At 42.3% G+C, this 6,075-nt stretch overlaps 1 pseudogene; it reads left to right on the top strand.

The window, feature by feature from the left end:
* The first annotated feature begins 1,054 nt into the window (after positions 1-1,054).
* Positions 1,055-5,163, top strand: LOC124968270 (serine/threonine-protein kinase 25-like; annotated as a pseudogene).
* Positions 5,164-6,075: the final 912 nt, after the last annotated feature.

Genomic DNA, 6,075 nt, shown 5'->3' with positions numbered 1-6,075 from the left:
TGTCCTTCATTGGATGTCTAATTCACTGGTACCACCTGGGACAGCACCCACACACACTTCAGAATCAGATCTCAGCTGGGCCCCTCCCCTTGGATCCTGGGCAAAGAAAATGTGTTTGTGCTTGGGGAAAAAATAACAACTGCAACAACAAAAGAGAAAAAGAAAAGAAAAAAAAAAAAAAAAAACAGCCCTCCCACACATCTGTTTCATGGGACTAAAATCAAATGAGGTGAATAAATGAAAACAGGCTTGAGATATTCACAGACCTAGAGGATCTTTTTTTTTAAAGATGTTTCACCTACTTTACTAATTTCCATGGAATCATTTAAGGTCTCATTGAAGATGTCTTGAAATAAATGAAAAAATACTTAAACCCCAAACATGTACCTACTTTGTCGTTATATCCCCTTTAGCTTTCAGAGGAACGTGTGGCGATAGGAAACACATGTCCCCATCTTTGACATTTCTTGGTAAAAGGGTTGTAGTTTCCAGAATGCAAGAAGACAATTCCCTTGCTCTGAGCTATTCTTACAAAGACAAAATATGACACCAAAATGCTAATATCCAGAGGATGAAGGACACATTCGAGGATGATTTTTATCTTTATCACTTTTACTCATCTCTATTTTGTATTTTTTAAATGATGTCATTACTTATATTTTTAAAGATTGTTTTAAGAAAGAAAATTCGAAACCTGCATGTTTAGAGAAAACTGAGCAAAAGTATATGGGGTGCTTCTATTTCAGAAATTGCTAGGATAAAGAACTCTTTTACAGACTTTATCGAGTCCAGATAGTTCTTGGGCTCCTCCGCCTGTAGGAATTCAAAACTTAGACATTAATACTGTCATGGGAATCCTGCTGCAGAAGGAGGCTATCTGAATTCTAAATCCCAGCAAGTCCTTCCAGTGTTAGGATGACCTTGGACATATCATTTAACCTCTCCAGTTCTTGATTTGCTTATTTAAAAAAGGAACAATACACTGGATACAGTCAAACGACCTTACAGTACTAACTGCTCAGAATCTAATGTGATGTGCCATATTTAAATGGTAATGAATGCTGCTGCTGGAGGTAATTAGGTATCTTTGGGGATTGCAAGATGGTAAATGGATGTCTGTTTCTCTCCAAAGATATTATTCTCCCATCTGCCAATTCCCTTGGGCTGGGGTAATAATCATCAGTCCTTTCCTGAGTTTGTTCTTGTCTCTTTTACTGCACATATAGTTTGAAAATGATGTATACTCTCTCCTCCTCTGCTGGCAACAAGGCACACAGTATTCTCTGTCATCTCACCATGAACTTTAACCTTCTGGAAAACACCATAAAATCTCAAAAGGACTCAAAAACAGAAAGCTTAATGGGGCATCATATGTGCTATGACATCAAATGCCTGAGGAAAACCATGTCTATACAGACTGACCAGAAAAGGACTGTCTGAGAAAGAAAGATTTGAGCTAGGATGTGTTAAAGAATCAAACATAAGAAGGGCAAGGAGAAAGCTTCTCCAGGGGAAGGAACAATAGGTACAAAGGTCCTGGGATGGGAAAGAGATCACCATACTTTAGGAAGGTAAAGTAGAACAGTAGTATCAAGGGAGGAGAAAAGCACACAGAATAGGGTTGAGGTCTCAGAAGACCTGGTTCATTCAGCGAGTGCCATTGTACAGGGATGTGGCATGATCCTATCTAAGTCTGCTACATGGAAAATAGATGTTTAGAGTATGAGATAACACCAACCAAACTGGAAAGATTTGTGAGAGAAGGCCAGCAAAAGTTCTGAGAAGCCTGGACCGGATCTCCATCATGGTCATGAAGAAGGGGAGAGTGATGTATCTGAGACACATTTTGGAAGTAGAAATAAGAGGACTTCTAAAGGGTCAGAAGTGGGTGGGGTTATGTGCAGAGTTTGGTGTCTGAGAGAAGCAGTAATGACTCCCCAGTTTCTGGCTCAAGTAACAAAGAGGTGGGGACGTTTAGTTAGATGGTGTTTTAGTCAACTATTTCACTGTGACTAAATGATCTGACCAGCACAATTGTAGAGGAGGAAAGGTTTATTTGAGGGCTCACAGATTCAGAGATCTTGGTCCATAGAAGGCGGGCTCCATTTCTCAAGGCTCCAGGTGAGGCTGAACATCATGGCAGGAGAGTGCAGCAGAGGGAAGCAGCTCCAGGAAGCTGAGAGAGTCCACTGGCCAGATACAAATATATACCCCAGCTCTTTGACACGGTGACAGCATTCTAGTGAGTTGTTTAGGAAGCAGCCCTAGTCCTTGGCTCCGCATTTCACTTAAACATTTGTCCTGCACTTGTGGCTGTCTGATCTACCAGTTCCAAGCTCTGCCTTTCAAGGGACCACCTTGCCTTGGAGTCTTCTGTCAGATCATGTCTAGAATCTTCCACAAAATAAATGGTAATATGGAGAATGAACTCAACACTGAAGAATCATCATCTACCTTTACTCTTCAAAGTTCTTCAGAGACAATGTTTTCCATTCAGTTATTAGATTTCAAAAACAAGTTTACTAGAAGCATTAGAAGAATTGCGTATGAGAAGGATATTCCTTCAAAGAATTGAAGCAAAATTAATACAAAGCCAGCCAGAATTGAATACAATGTTTTTTAGAACTTGGCAGGATGATTCTAAAGTTATATCTGTAAGAAAAATGTGTGAGAAGTCAGCACAGTGGTTTACCTCCCAGCTACTCCATAGGTTAAGGCAAGAGTTTTGCTTGAGCACAGGAAGTTCAAGTCTAGTCTAAGCAACATAGCAAGACCACATCTTAAAAAAAAAAAAAGAAGAAGGCATGGGGATAGCAAGATAAACTTCAAAAGAGAACAGTGAATTGTTACTCACTCTATCAAATATAAATGCTCTAATGCAGTAACAAATGTGTGACACTCTTGGAGAAATAGAAAAATAGATCAGTGAAAGGATAAATCAATCTAGTGGGGAGAAAGACCAGTCAATAAATGGTCTTTGGACCATTCACACATGTCAGACACAAAAATAAAACTCAGGAGAAAGAAAAACTAAATGTAAAAGAAAAAAACTGTACAAATAATAGATGAACATTTTATTTTGTTGTTTGATTGAACCCGGGGGCACCCTACCTCTAAGCTACTTCCCCATCCTTTTTCTTTTCTTTTCCTATTTTAATTTATTTTTTAGATGTTGATAGACCTTTATTTTATTCATATATTTATTTAGTGCCTCACACATGCTAGGAAAGTACTCCACCACTGAGCCACAATCCCAGTCCCTTTTTATTTTCTTTTGAGACAGCATCTCCCTAAGTTGCTCAGGCTGGCCTGGAACTTGTGATCACCCTGCTTCAGTCTCCAAAGTAGCTGGGATTACATGTGTGTACTACTTCACTCAGGAAGAAACAATTTTTAGAGTCTTGGGAACAGAGCTTATCCTTGCTAAAGGAAAAGATGACAGATATGAAGCTATATAAATCACTAGCTTCTATGGAATAAAAGTCACCATAAATGAAGTTTAAAAAAAAAAAAGTGACTGAGAAAATATTTGCAAATGGAAATGGAAAAAGAGATCAATACCTTATTTACAAAATATACCTATGGATCAAGACAACTCAATAGAAAAATGAATAGAAGAAAGAAGTACAAACACTCAAAATACGAAAATAACCTTACCCTACTAACATTAAAATAAGTACAAATTAAAACAAAAATGAGATTTTTTGCTTCCCAATTTGGAAAATTATTAAGAAGATTTCTAAGTTTTGGCCCTCATGGCTGCCTTCTCACGAGCTGGGAGAGCTGGGCTTTCTGGGAGACCAAGGCTGTGGTGGAAGCCCATGTGTTCTATGTAGAGCAGGCCAGGAGGCCAGGAGGCCAGGATGGAGCTCCCTGAGTTGCTTGAGTGAGCAGGCCTCTAGATAGTGGACCCAGGGCTGGTGCCTAGGTGGTGTGGACCTGGTTCACTTCTGCACCAGCACTGTTGGGAGAACCTGAGAAGCTCTTCACCAGGTTTGGCCACATTAGCAAGGGCTCCTTCAGGGAGGTGTACAAGAGCATCAACAACCACACCAAGTAGGTGGTAGCTATCAAGATCATGGAACTAGAGGAGGCGGAGGATGAGATCAAGGATATCTAGCAGATCACCATGTTCAGCCAGCACAACAGTCCTTACATCATGGGCTACTTTGACTCCTACCTGAAGAGGACCAAGCTATAGATCATCATGTACTTGGGTGGGAGTTCAGCACTGGACTTGCTAAAATCTGGCCCAGTGGAGGAGACGTAAATTGTCACCATCCTGTGAGAGATTCTGAAGGGTTGAGGTTATCCGCACAGAGTGCAAGATTCACTGAGACAGCAAAGCTGCTGTGTGCTGCTGTCAGAGCAAAGCCACACGAAGCTAGCAGATTTCAGGGTGGCAGGGCAATTCACAGCACATGCAGATCAAGAGGAACATGTTTTTGGCATTCCCTTCTGGAAGGCACCCGAGGTCATCAGATAAATGTTGGCCTAAAGCCGACATTTGGTCCCTGAGCATCATGGCCATTGAACTTGCAAAGGAAGAGCCACCCAATTCCAGCCTCCACTCCATATATGTCTTGATTCTGATTCCTAAAAACAGCCCGCCCTTGCTGAAGGCCACCACAGAACCCCATGATTCTGGTCCACTGCTAAGGAGTTGCCAAAACACAAGTTCATCAAACGCTGCACCAAGAAGACTGCCTTCCTCACCAAACTCATAGACTGCTACTAGCTTTGAAAGTCTGAGGGGTATGGCAAGGAGTGCAGTTCCAAGGACTCCAGACATTGATGGTGAGGCTGAGAGCCAGGAGCAGAGTCCTGTCCTGACATTCCCCTGAAAATCATCCAGCCAAGCCCACATAGCAAGCTGCACAGGGGACCACTCTGTACAACTCACAGAAGCCTGTGGAGTCCATCAAGAGACAGCTAAGGTCCCAGTGCCTGTCTACACTGGTCTGGCCTATCTTTGGAGAGCTCAAAGAGAAGCACAAGCAGAGCAGGGTGGGGTGGGGAGTGTGGGCACATTGGAAGAGTTGGAGAATTCCTTTAGCCTTGCTGAAGAGTCCTGTCCCAGCATCTAGGACAAACAGATGGTGCACTTAGTGGAGTCAGTGCAGAGGTTCTCACAGCAGAAACCACTGGACATCTGCTCACTGAGGTCTTTGTGCTGCTCTTCATAAGAAGGGAGGTTTGTTTCTGTTTTGAGCTGCCAAAGAACCATGCTGACCTGGAAGCCCCCTTGTGCTGTACTGTGACTGTAAGGACACGTCAGCCTGCAGGCCTCATGTGCTGGGTCACCTTCTCTCCAGCTCTCTGTAGCATCCAGCTGTACGCCCTCTCCTGGCCTGACTGACGTTATGCCCAGCAACAGAGAACCTGTGGAGACTGGGAAACTACGTGTCAGGCAGCAGGGCATCTTGATCATCTCTTAGTCTTCCCGCAAGTACTGGCCTGTCCCTCTGAACTCAGTCCTGTGGATGCCAGACCAAGAAGCAGAGCAACTGACAGCCTTTCCTTCTAACCCCTCAGGAGTGGGGGAACATGGCCTTCTCTCCTCTTTAGCCCAGGACCCTGTCCTTGGGGTCATGTGGCCACTGGTCCTAGACCTGCCTGTTGTGCCAGGCATGAGTACCTGTGTCATCCAGAAGTGTTGTTTTTTAAGAAAATGAAATTTCTTGTTCCTTTAAGTGTTCTGAAGGTGAATGAAGGACCTGTCACTCTCAATAAAAACCTGAATGGGAAAACAAAAAGATTAATAAATACCAGTGTTGGCAAGTTTTCAGGAATGAGTACTTCTGTATCTTTCCCTTTTTGATGTAAATTAATACAGATGATGGATGAAAATTCAGTTTTTTAAAAAAAAATTTTAGTTATTGATGGACCTTTTTTTTATTTATTCATTTATACCTGGTGCTGAGAATCGAACCCAGTAGCTCCCGCATGCTAGGCAAGTGCCCTACCCTTGAGCTATAACCCCAACCCTGAAAATTCAGTTCGAGCTATCTAAATTAGAATTTAAAATTTCATGATGCTACGTATGAACAGTTTATGTTTTTATCTAGGATAATT

Source organism: Sciurus carolinensis, chromosome 17 (assembly GCF_902686445.1).
Source record: "Sciurus carolinensis chromosome 17, mSciCar1.2, whole genome shotgun sequence".
NCBI lineage: Eukaryota > Metazoa > Chordata > Mammalia > Rodentia > Sciuridae > Sciurus > Sciurus carolinensis.
Note: the sequence above shows the minus strand (reverse complement) of the source record. Positions and strands in the feature narration are given on the sequence as shown.